General features: G+C 44.9%; 1 pseudogene; it reads right to left on the reverse strand.

Annotated features, from left to right (window-relative positions):
• Positions 1–2602: 2602 nt before the first annotated feature.
• The window catches only part of LOC119300602, a 66767-nt pseudogene continuing 57127 nt past the window's right edge, over positions 2603–12242 (reverse strand).

The following is a 12242-nucleotide window of genomic DNA, read 5'->3' on the forward strand; positions in this document are numbered from 1 at the left end:
GTGAGCATGCATGCCAAGTGACCGTCGCCCGCCCGCCACCTCCGGCTTGAGCTTAACCCACCGCGCGCCACGGGACGTCCTCCGCCTAACAATAGCCGGCGTCCCCTGCATATAAACACCACGGCGAGGCCCTTCCTAGCCACACCACCACCGCCACCTCCCAAAGCAAACAAGCATCCATCGCCAAGCTCGCGCAAGCACCCACCGATCCAATTCCAACCAAGCCAAAGCCAAAGCCAAGCCAACAACAACAATGGCCCGCGCCGCTGTCTTCATCGTCGCCCTCCTCCTGGTCGCCGTCGCCGTGGCGCCATTCGCCGACGCCAAGGGCAAGAAGAAGGCCGAGAAGAAGGCCGAAGCGCCGGCGCCCTCCGCCAGCGCGCCCGCCGACGCGCCCGCCGCCGACTCCCCAGCCTCCGAGCCCTCCGCTGCAGATGCACCGGAGCCCAGCAGCAGCAGCAGCACCTCCGACTGATCGATGATCGCCCGCCCTGCATGCCCGGACGCCGGACAGAGATGAATGATCCATCCGTCCGTCGCCATGGTCTCTTTCCCTCGATCGATCAGTTGTAATAAACTAATAATGCGTACGTGCTGATCTATATGTGTCACGCTTTTCTTTTTCTTTTGCTTTATTTAATTATGCCTCCCTAATTAATTGTTCGCTGAGATCAATCAATTTTTGTCTTCCTTTCTTTTGCCAATTAATGTGGATCGTGTAATCAGCTTGGCTCTCAACATAAGTAGAAAGATTTGTTCTTCATTCAGTTTTAGCCTTCTTGTTCTGCGAGTGATGCGATATGATTGCAAACAAACAAACAATAAATTAAAGAGAAAACAATTTCTTTTAATTAAGAAGCCATGCATGCACACCTGTCATAAACGAAAGAGACGGGTTTTAAAACGCCTACAAAATGGGCACTTTCCTTTTCTGACATGCATGATGCTTTTTTTTTGCAAAATAAAAAAAGGGAGGTGAAAAAGTGGTTGTTTTCGGTCAGTTTTTGTAGAGTGATAGTACTTGTCAGACCAGGTCGGTCGAAAAGTGTGACTAGGTTTAGAACAAACAGGAATTATATATATAGCTTAAGCAAGCAGAAACCCCTCTTTCGACATTCATAAATCACGACAAAAAGAAAACATCGCGTCACCCAGTCAATGTGCACGTTTCATCTTGTCCTGACATAGTGCATTTCGATCTGAATATGAGGTGCCTGAAAGAAACAGCATCAACAATGCCTGATTCCGGGACAAAACTATTAATTATTATTATAGGGAACAACTCCAACAATAAAAAACAGGGAAGCAAAGCTAGAGGAGTGAAATCTCTCTATATGAGGTGAGGTCAGGCAAAGTAAAACTCAACCTACAGACATGAGTAGAGCAAAAACTTAAGCAAGCAAAAACCCATCTTTCCACATTCATGTATCTCAGCAGAAAAAAAAAGTGTAACTCACTTCTGAATGGGCTGCACTAGCTATATATGCATGGTTTCTCCAGTTCAACACAACATACCACCGCTCCATCATGCTAACACCATATTCAGGTGGGAATTCAGTATGACAGGACAACATGCTTGCAGTAACAAGTAGTAGTAGTAGTAGTAGTAGTAGTAGTAGTAGTAATGTCTAGAACTCCATGCTTGGAATCACAACCAACCAAATGCGAGTCCATACTTGATTAACCAAGCAGGATTATTTCAGCCATCGACTAAGATAAGTCACACTAAAGATGCAGGAATTATATAGCATATGCACTTGTTCGTCTTCTACAATGAGGAGCTCTCACAAGCAGTCCAAAAGAAACAGCAAGCACAATATAATATAATGCCCAATTCAGTGACACAACTTTAATTTAGGGAAGAACTCCCACACACACACAAAAGGGGGAAGCAGAACTAGAGGAGTGCAATCTCTATATACGAGATCAGGCGAAGTAAGATTGTCAAAAAAAGAGAGGTGGAGATTAGGCAAAGGGGAACAAGCTGTGTACTCATCTGCCATTCTTCAGTAGCTCCTTCCCTCCCTCCCTATTGAGCTTGAGCATCCATCCATCTACCTTGAGCAAGTAAAGTAATTTGTCAGCTACGTACATTGACGGCACAGACCTTGCACTGATCTGCCATTGCTAGCTAGCTAGGGTAGTAGCGTAGGAGGATGGAATGGATGGATAATAGTAACCAGCCGCTTGCCTGCCGCGGTGAGGGATGGGTCTTGCTGCGGTGAGGGATGGGGAGGAGAAAGAGCACCTCTTTCCTGCCATCGTCGGCCGGCGTGGTGCGGCGGAGCGAGAAGAAGAAGAAGAGTGCAAGTGGGGAATGCGTGAACAAGGAAGGGCTGGCGTGGTCTAGGTGATGGCCACGTGCTTCGGCCCATGTATGTTTTCTCTATCTCTATATAAACTAATAACCCTGACTCTCATTTTTTTAGTTGGAAAAAAAATGTTGCCTCTTCATTCAACGCTTTCTGTGATATCTCGTCTTTGACGGCTCATTCTGCAATGCTAGCTTCATATAAGCTTTACTTATATTGTATTCCCTCTGTAAACTAATATAAGAGCGTTTAGAATACTAAAGTAGTAATCAAAACGCTCTTATATTAGTTTACAGAAGAGGGAGTAACTCATAAGCTTCAAGAAGCATAGCTAGAGCTCCTCCAAACACAATCACCCAAAGCTTTAATCATGACGTATGACGGGTCACACCAGCCACAATTTGAATCACACCCATCGCCACACAAACTTTCAAGTTCCATCCTGAAGAAAAGGCAGGCAGGCATATAAACACAAGAATTAATATGTTTGCCACCAAAGGTAACTGTGTGTCGAAGGTAAACAAAACACTGAAGACACAATTTTTTAGTTCGTTTCCGTCGTAGCTGGCCTTTATTTATGACACGGGCTCAAACATGGTAAAACTAACAGCTACTCCCTCCGTTCCATAATACATTGCCTTCCATTTGTTAAAATCTAGATGTATCTAGACTTGTTTTAGTATATAAGTACATCCATTTTTGGACAAGTGGAAGTCAAGTATTTTGGAACGAAGGGAGTACAAGATTGTTCAAATATTTATTGTCATACTATATGCAGGGTAGATAGATATAGTATGCAAAAGATCAAATACTGTAGAAGGAGAAGCAAAAAGGAACTTTACCGTAGTCAAGGTCATAGAAGAATGAATGAATGATGTTGAGCAAGATATCAAACCCAATATATTATTATGACAGCAGCATGCCCAAGCTCTGATTGAGCAAATGCGCACCTGGTATGGAATAAAGAGCTCCAGATCCATGCATTCATTGATAATATTGCATAGATATGCCATAGGCCAGTGTATTCATAGTACATCCTCTTCTTCTGGGGTCTAAGAGGTAATCTGTATTTCACTAGCAGGAAGAACGAAAGCCAGTCAGTGAAGTGCATCAATAGGTTGAGAGCAGACAGTGCAGCCGAGAGGGGCTCCTGATAAATACACAGCAAACAAGTTAGTAGTAGTAGTCATCATGGTGAAATTATAGTAAGTATCACTACTCATCAACATACAAGCCAGATATTACAAGACAGAAACACGTTTGAAGGGACATTTTCCGTGATATTGACCAGGGCTCAGGCCACCTAGCCGCCGTTCCTCTTCTCTTTGCATCATGCAGTAGTAGCGGCAGTCTGTCATACAGTTTAGTTGCTTCCAATGCATGCCAAGGGCCTCCTGTGTGTACCAAGAACTTCCAGCAGATATGCTGTCGTTCTCCCGGGACTGGCAGTGACTGATGATGTTGCTTCCAATAATCCCTGTATTCTGACACTCCCCCACACAGGTGAAGGAAATATGTCCTAGAAGCAATAATAAAGTTATTATTTATTTCCTTATATCATGATAAATGTTTATTATTCATGCTAGAATTATATTAACCGGAAACATAATACATGTCTGAATACATAGACAAACAGAGTGTCACTAGTATGCCTCTACATGACTAGCTCATTAATCAAAGATGGTTATGTTTCCTAACCATAGACATGAGTTGTCATTTGATTAACGGGATCACATCATTAGGAGAATGGTGTGATTGACTTGACCCATTCCGTTAGCTTAGCACTTGATCGTTTAGTATGTTGCTATTGCTTTCTTCATGATTTATACATGTTCCCATGACTATGGGATTATGCAACTCCCGTTTATCGGAGAAACACTTTGTGTGCTACCAAACGTCACAACGTAACTGGATGATTATAAAGGTGCTCTACAGGTGTCTCCGAAGGTACATGTTGGGTTGGCGTATTTCGAGATTGGGATTTGTCACTCCGATTGTCGGAGAGATATCTCTGGGCCCTCTCGGTAATGCACATCACTATAAGCCTTGCAAGCATTGCAACTAATGAGTTAGTTGCGGGATGATGTATTACGGAACGAGTAAAGAGACTTGCCGGTAACGAGATTGAACTAGGTATTGAGATACCGACGATCGAATCTCGGGCAAGTAACATACCGATGACAAAGGGAACAACGTATGTTGTTATGCGGTCTGACCGATAAAGATCTTCGTAGAATATGTGGGAACCAATATGAGCATCCAGGTTCCGCTATTGGTTATTGACCGGAGACGTGTCTCGGTCATGTCTACATTGTTCTCGAACCCGTAGGGTCCGCATGCTTAAGGTTTCGATGACAGTTATATTATGAGTTTATGAGTTTTGATGTACCGAAGGAGTTCGGAGTCCCGGATGAGATCGGGGACATGACGAGGAGTCTCGAAATGGTCGAGACGTAAAGATCGATATATTGGACGACTATATTCGGACATCGGAAAGGTTCCGAGTGATTCGGGTATTTTTCGGAGTACCGGGGAGTTACAGGAATACGGGGGAAGAAGTATATGAGCCTTATTAGGCTTTAGGGGAGAGGAAGAGGTAGGCCGCGCCCCCCCATTGACTAGTCCGAATTGGACTAGGGGGAGGGGTGGCGCCCCCTCCTTCCTTCTCTTCCCTCTTCCCCTTCCTTGTCTCCTACTCCTACCACTTGGAAGGACACCTAGTTGTACTAGGAAAGGGGGAATCCTACTCCCGGTGGGAGTAGGACTCCCCTAGGGCACGCCCTAGGACGGCCCTCCCCTCCTCCACTCCTTTATATACAGGGGTAGGGGGCACCCCATAGTCACACAAGTTGATATTCGTCATCGTTCTCCTAGCCGTGTGCGGTGCCCCCCTCCACCATAATCCTCGATAATATTGTAGCGGTGCTTAGGTGAAGCCCTACGACGGTAGAACATCAAGATCGTCACCACGCCGTCGTGCTGATGGAACTCTTCCCCAACACTTTGCTGGATTGGAGTCCGGGGATCGTCATCGAGCTGAACGTGTGCTAGAACTCGGAGGTGCCGTAGTTTCGGTGCTTGATCGGTCGGGCCGTGAAGACGTACGACTACAAAAACCGCGTTGTCATAACGCTTCCGCTTTCGGTCTACGAGGGTACGTGGACAACACTCTCCCCTCTCGTTGCTATGCATCACCATGATCTCTCGTGTGCGTAGAAAATTTTTGAAATTACTACGTTACCCAACAGTGGTATCCGAGTCTAGGTTTTATGTGTTGATGTTATATGCATGAGTAGAACACAAGTGAGTTGTGGGCGATATAAGTCATACTTCTTACCAGCATGTCATACTTTGGTTCGACGGTATTGTTGGATGAAGCGCCCCGGACCAACATTACGCGTACGCTTACGCGAGACTGGTTCTACCGATGTGCTTTGCACACAAGTGGCTGGCGGGTGTCAGTTTCTCCAACTTTAGTTGAACCGAGTGTGGCTACGCCCGGTCCTTGTGAAGGTTAAAACATCACCAACTTGACAAACTATCGTTGTGGTTTTGATGCGTAGGTAAGATTGGTTCTTGCTAAGGCCGTAGCAGCCACGTAAAACTTGCAACAAACAAAGTAGAGGACGTCTAACTTGTTTTTGCATGGCATGTTGTGATGTGATATGGTCAAGGCATGATGCTAAATTTTATTGTATGAGATGATCATGTTTTGTAACCGAGTTATCGGCAACTGGCAGGAGCCATATGGTTGTCGCTTTATTGTATGCAATGCAATCGCCCTGTAATGCTTTACTTTATCACTAAGAGGTAGCGATAGTCGTAGAAGCATAAGTTTGGCGAGACGACAACGATGCTACGATGGAGATCAAGGTGTCGCGCCGGTGACGATAGTGATCATGACGGTGCTTCGGAGATGGAGATCGCAAGCACAAGATGATGATGACCATATCATATCACTTATATTGATTGCATGTGATGTTTATCTTTTATGCATCTTATCTTGCTTTGATTGACGGTAACATTATAAGATGATCTCTCACTAAATTTCAAGATAAAAGTGTTCTCCCTGAGTATGCACCGTTGCCAAAGTTCATCGTGCCCAGACACCACGTGATGATCGGGTGTGATAAGCTCTACGTCCATCTACAACGGGTGCAAGCCAGTTTTACACACGCAGAATACTCAGGTTAAACTTGACGAGCCTAGCATATGCAGATATGGCCTCGGAACACTGAGACCGAAAGGTCGAGCGTGAATCATATAGTAGATATGATCAACATAGTGATGTTCACCATTGAAAACTACTCCATTTCACGTGATGATCGGTTATGGTTTAGTTGATTTGGATCACGTGATCACTTAGAGGATTAGAGCACTAGTAGAAAAAGGGTCAAACGTGAAGCATATTAGTGCTGGTTTGTATTTGAGCCGGCACTAATGTATACATTAGTGGCGGTTCCAACGGCTAGCCGGGCCGCTTTCATTAGTACCGGTTCGTGGCGAACCTTTAGCACCGGTTCGTGCCACGAACCGGTACTAATGAGAGTGGTGGCAGGATGTTGTCAGAATGGGGCCCCTCCAGCCCCTTTAGTACCGGTTCTTGGCACAAACCGGTACTAAAGGTCGTCCTACATAAACCCTTCGTCCACCCGAGCTTGCTCTGTTCTTCCCCTTTCACCTCTCCTCTCTGTTCTTCCCTTCTTCCTCTCGAGCTCATCACACATTTTGTCCAAAATTTGTCAAGATTTGAAGGACCCCATCCATTCAAATGATCACAAAGGTTAGCAACTTTGTCCTTTCATCTCTCATTGCTAGATTAGCTCTTGCAATGCTTTATATAGTGATTAATTTGTGAGTTTAGAAATTTGGGAGGATATATATATATATATATGTGCTAGTATTTGATTTATATGCAATTTGAGGTAAAAAATAACACTTAGTTTGCATATGTAGGTGTGGTTTACTTAGTGCCTTCTAAATCTCCATCGTAGCCACCATCGATCGCCCGCACCGTCCCGTCGCCGGCACCACCTTGTGGTGAGCCTCTTGTTCATGAAATTTTATATAAAAATTGATGTTTGTGTGATTTGGATATATAGTTACTCGTATAATTATCTTACCCATACGTTGTTTGTTATACATATAGTGCCATGGTTTTGATATCCGTCCCCGTCGGCCCTAGTCCTTGTTATGATTCGGATGTGGTATGTATATTCTCTTTTAAAACTAGTTGCATTTCGTGTTTATGACAATATGCCCATCAAGTTGACATAGAAATTTTTTCTAGGAGGTATGTGATCCGGAAATTCCAACCGACCCTATTGCCGAGAGGTTAAATTTAGTTGAAAGAGAAAACGAGTACTTGAAAGAAAAATTGAAAAGAATTGAGGGGGATAAGATGGAATTGGAGTTGCATGTTGCCGATGTCGTGATGATCACAAGATCAAGATGGATAAAATGCGCTTGAAGATTAGAAAGATTAGAAAATATGCCATCGATAGTGAGGCTTGGTATCATTATGCTGTTGGATCCGTTGTTACCTTAGTTGCGATCTTGATCGTATTTGTTGTTGCATTTAAATGCTTTAGCTAGAGAGTTATTTGTTTGTTGCATTTAAGTGTTGTATGAACTTTATGTATGAACTTGTATTAAATTTGGTCTATTCGGTGTTGTGTAATGAAGATGAGCCGGCAATGGATGTACGATGACCGATGCTCTCCCCAGTTCGTTGAGGGCGTGCATACTTTTCTGCTTGCGGCTGAGGCAAACAAGCGGGCGGATGGTTTTATGCCTTGTCCATGTGCTCGCTGTAAGAATGGTCACAATTACTCTACGTCAAGAACCATTCACGTCCACCTGTTTAAGTCCGGTTTCATGCCCCATTATAATGTTTGGACCAAGCACGGAGAAAGAGGGGTTATGATGGAAGACAATGAAGAAGAAGAGGACGACAACAGCTATCCTGGCCATGGGTTCCCTGAATACGATGATACAACAATGGGGGAAGAAGCTGAGCCGGTAATGCGGGAAGAAGCTGAGCCGGCAATGCGGGAAGAAGCTGAAGAAGAGGCATCAGATGAGCCCGTTGATGATCTAGGTCGGGCCATTGCTGATGCAAAGAGAAACTGCGCAAGTAAGAAAAAGTTGCAGCGCATGTTAGAGGATCACAAAAAATTGTTGTACCCGAATTGCGTAGGTGACAAGAAAAAGCTGGGCACCACACTGGAATTGCTGCAATGGAAGGCAGAGAATGGTGTATCTGACAAGGGATTTGGAAAGTTGCTGGTAATGATAAAGGATATGCTTCCAAAGGACAACGAATTGCCTGAGAGTACGTACGAAGCAAAGAAGGCTATCTGTCCTCTAGGGTTAGAGGTGCAGAAGATACATGCATGCCCTAATGATTGCATCCTCTACCGCGGTGAGTACGAGGATTTGAACGCTTGCCCGGTATGTGGTGCATTGCGCTATAAGATCAGCCGCGATGACCCTGATGATGTCGAGGGCCGGCGCCCCAAGAAGAAGATTCCTGCCAAGGTGATGTGGTATGCTCCTATAATACCACGGTTGAAACGTTTGTTCCAAAACAAAGAGCATGCCAAGGCGATGCGATGGCACAGAGAAGACCGTAAGAAAGACGGAAAGTTGAGAGTACCCGTTGACGGGTCGCAGTGGAGAAAAATCGAAAGAAAGTACGGGAAGGAGTTTGCAGATGACGCAAGGAGCGTATGGTTTGGTCTAAGCGCAGATGGCATTAATCCTTTTGGGGAGCAGAGCAGCAACCATAGCACCTGGCCTGTGACTCTATGTTTGTATAACCTTCCTCCTTGGTTGTGCATGAAGCGGAAGTTCATTATGATGCCAGTGCTCATCCAAGGCCCTAAGCAACCCGGCAACGACATTGATGTGTACATAAGGCCATTAGTTGAAGAACTCTTACAACTATGGAATGGAACAGGTGTACGTGCGTGGGATGAGCACATGGGGGAAGAATTTGACCTAAAGGCGTTGCTGTTCGTGACCATCAATGATTGGCCTGCTCTCAGTAACCTTTCAGGACAGACAAACAAGGGATACCGCGCATGCACGCACTGTTTGGACGATACCGACAATATATATTTGGCTAATAAGAATGTGTACCTAGGACATCGTCGATTTCTTCTGAGCAGGCATCCCGTAAGAAAGAAAGGCAAGCATTTCAAAGGTGAGGCGGATCACCGGATGAAGCCTCGCCACCGTACTGGTGCTGATGTACATGATATGGTCAAGGATTTGAAGGTGGTCTTTGGAAAGGGTCCTGGTGGACAACCTGTTCCGAATGACGCTGACGGACGCGCACCCATGTGGAAGAAGAAATCTATATTTTGGGACCTTCCCTATTGGAGAGACCTCGAGGTCCGCTCCGCAATCGACGTGATGCACATGACGAAGAATCTTTGTGTGACCCTGCTTGGCTTCTTGGACGTGTATGGGAAGACAAAAGATACACCTGAGGCACGGGAGGACCAGTAACGTATGCATGGAAAAGACGGCATACATCAGGGTCATGGAAGCTACGCTCTTACCAAAGAAGAGAAGGAAATCTTCTTTGAATGCCTGCTCAGTATTAAGGTACCGTCTGGTTTCTCGTCGAATATAAAGGGAATAATAAACATGGCAGAGAAAAAGTTCCAGAACCTAAAGTCTCATGATTGCCACGTGATTATGACGCAACTGCTTCCGGTTGCATTGAGGGGGCTTCTACCGGAAAACGTTCGATTAGCCATTGTGAAGCTATGTGCATTTCTCAATGCAATCTCTCAGAAGGCAATCGATCCAGAAATCATACCAAGGTTACAGAATGATTTGGTGCAATGTCTTGTTAGTTTCGAGTTGGTGTTCCCACCATCCTTCTTCAACATCATGACGCACATTCTAGTTCACCTATGCGAAGAGATTAACGTTTTGGGTCCTGTATTTCTACACAATATGTTCCCCTTTGAGAGGTTCATGGGAGTCTTAGAGAAATATGTTCATAATCATGCTAGGCCAGAAGGAAGCATCTCCAAGGGCCGTCAAAATGAGGAGGTCATTGAGTTTTGTATTGACTTTATTCCTGACCTTAAGCCGATTGGTGTTCCTGAATCGCGGCATAAGGGCAGACTGGATGGAAAAGGCACGCTAGGAGGGGAATAAATAATATGTATGGACGGACATTCACTCACTGAAGCACACTACATAGTTCTACAGAATTCTGCCTTGGTGGCTCCATATATGGATGAACACAAGAATTTGCTACGCTCCAAACACCCAGAGCGGTCTGATGACTGGATTACACGTGAACAAACCAGGAGTTTCGCCAGCTGGTTGCAAGCACGTACCATGCATGACACCTCTATTGAAGATGACCTGTACTTGTTGTCCCAGTTACCATCTTCGAATATAATGACTTTCAAAGGGTACGAGATAAATGGTAATACATTTTACACGATCGCCCAAGATAAGAAGAGCACCAACCAAAACAGTGGTGTCCGCTTTGATGCAGAAACCAAGACGGGAAAGGAAACATATTATGGTTATATACAGGACATATGGGAACTTGACTATCGACGTGGTTTGAAGGTCCCTTTGTTTCGGTGCAAATGGGTCAATATGACACGAGGCAGGGTAACGGAAGACCCGCAGTACGGAATGACAATAGTGGATCTCAACAATCTTGCGTATGCAGACGAACCATTCATCCTAGCCAATGATGTGGCACAGGTTTTCTATGTGAAGGACATGTCTACCAAGCCAAGAAAAAGAAAAGATAAGGAAGCGAATGCATCGTACGATGAGCCAAAGCGGCACATAGTTCTTTCTGGGAAGAGAAACATATTGGGAGTGGATGACAAGACAGACAAGTCAGAAGATTATGAAAAGTTTGATGAAATTGCTCCATTCACAGTGAATATTGACCCGAGCATCCCGTTAAATGATGAAGATTTTCCATGGCTACGATGCAAAGGGACACACGCGAAGAAAAAGTTTCACACCCAAAGATCTGGGATGTGACCGGCTTAACTATCATCACTTTCTTCTGTGTTTCACACCCAGGAGGGAATCTCTGTAATAGTTAGGGTAGCTAGTTATGTGTTTTGGCATTTGAAACGCGAAGAAATTTTATGTGCAAGCAAATTCTTTCATGCATTTACTGATTTTTTCAGCTAAATGACCCTGAAATTGAAAAGCATTTCAAATGAACTCAGAAAAGGATGAAAGTTGGCATGGGATCATAATTTCACCCACATAGCATGTGCAAAAAAGTAGAGAGGGTTCCCGCAAAAACTGGATGCACTTCGTGCACAAAATGGACAATCTGTTTCGAAGTATCAGGGTTTCGGACGAAAACTCATCCGTTACAAAGGCATTTCATTTTTTAAATAACCTAAGCATTACCAAATTGAATATAATGATAAAACACACTAATATTAAACATAAGAAAAAAGAATCACTGAAAAATCTATTTTCAAAGTTAAGTTATTCACAAAAATAAATAACGCAAAAAAATAAGAAAAAAGCCCACCTACTGGGCCACAGCGTCCTGCATACGACTAGAAACCCAAATTCAAGTTGGGCCAGGATGCAGGCCCGCTAGCCCAGTAGGCCCAACAGGGCATCGCAGAAGAGGTAGGCCCAAAAGGCCTGCTTAAGAGAGGAGCTCGAGACAGCAGCGACGGCGGGGCTTATAAGCAGGTGCGAGTGCCCCTCGGCTAGCGAGGTGGGACTAAACTTTTGTGCCCCTCGCCTGACAGCGTACCCCCCTTTAGTACCGGTTCGTGGCACCAACCGATACTAAAGGGGGGGCCTTTAGTACCGGTTGGAGCCAGGAACCGGTACTAAAGGGGGGTGCTTCCCGCCGCTTGGCCTGGCCAAAACAAGCCTTTAGTACCGGTTGGTGGCTCCAAC

The sequence above is a fragment of the Triticum dicoccoides genome, chromosome 5A (assembly GCF_002162155.2).
Source record: "Triticum dicoccoides isolate Atlit2015 ecotype Zavitan chromosome 5A, WEW_v2.0, whole genome shotgun sequence".
Lineage (NCBI taxonomy): Eukaryota > Viridiplantae > Streptophyta > Magnoliopsida > Poales > Poaceae > Triticum > Triticum dicoccoides.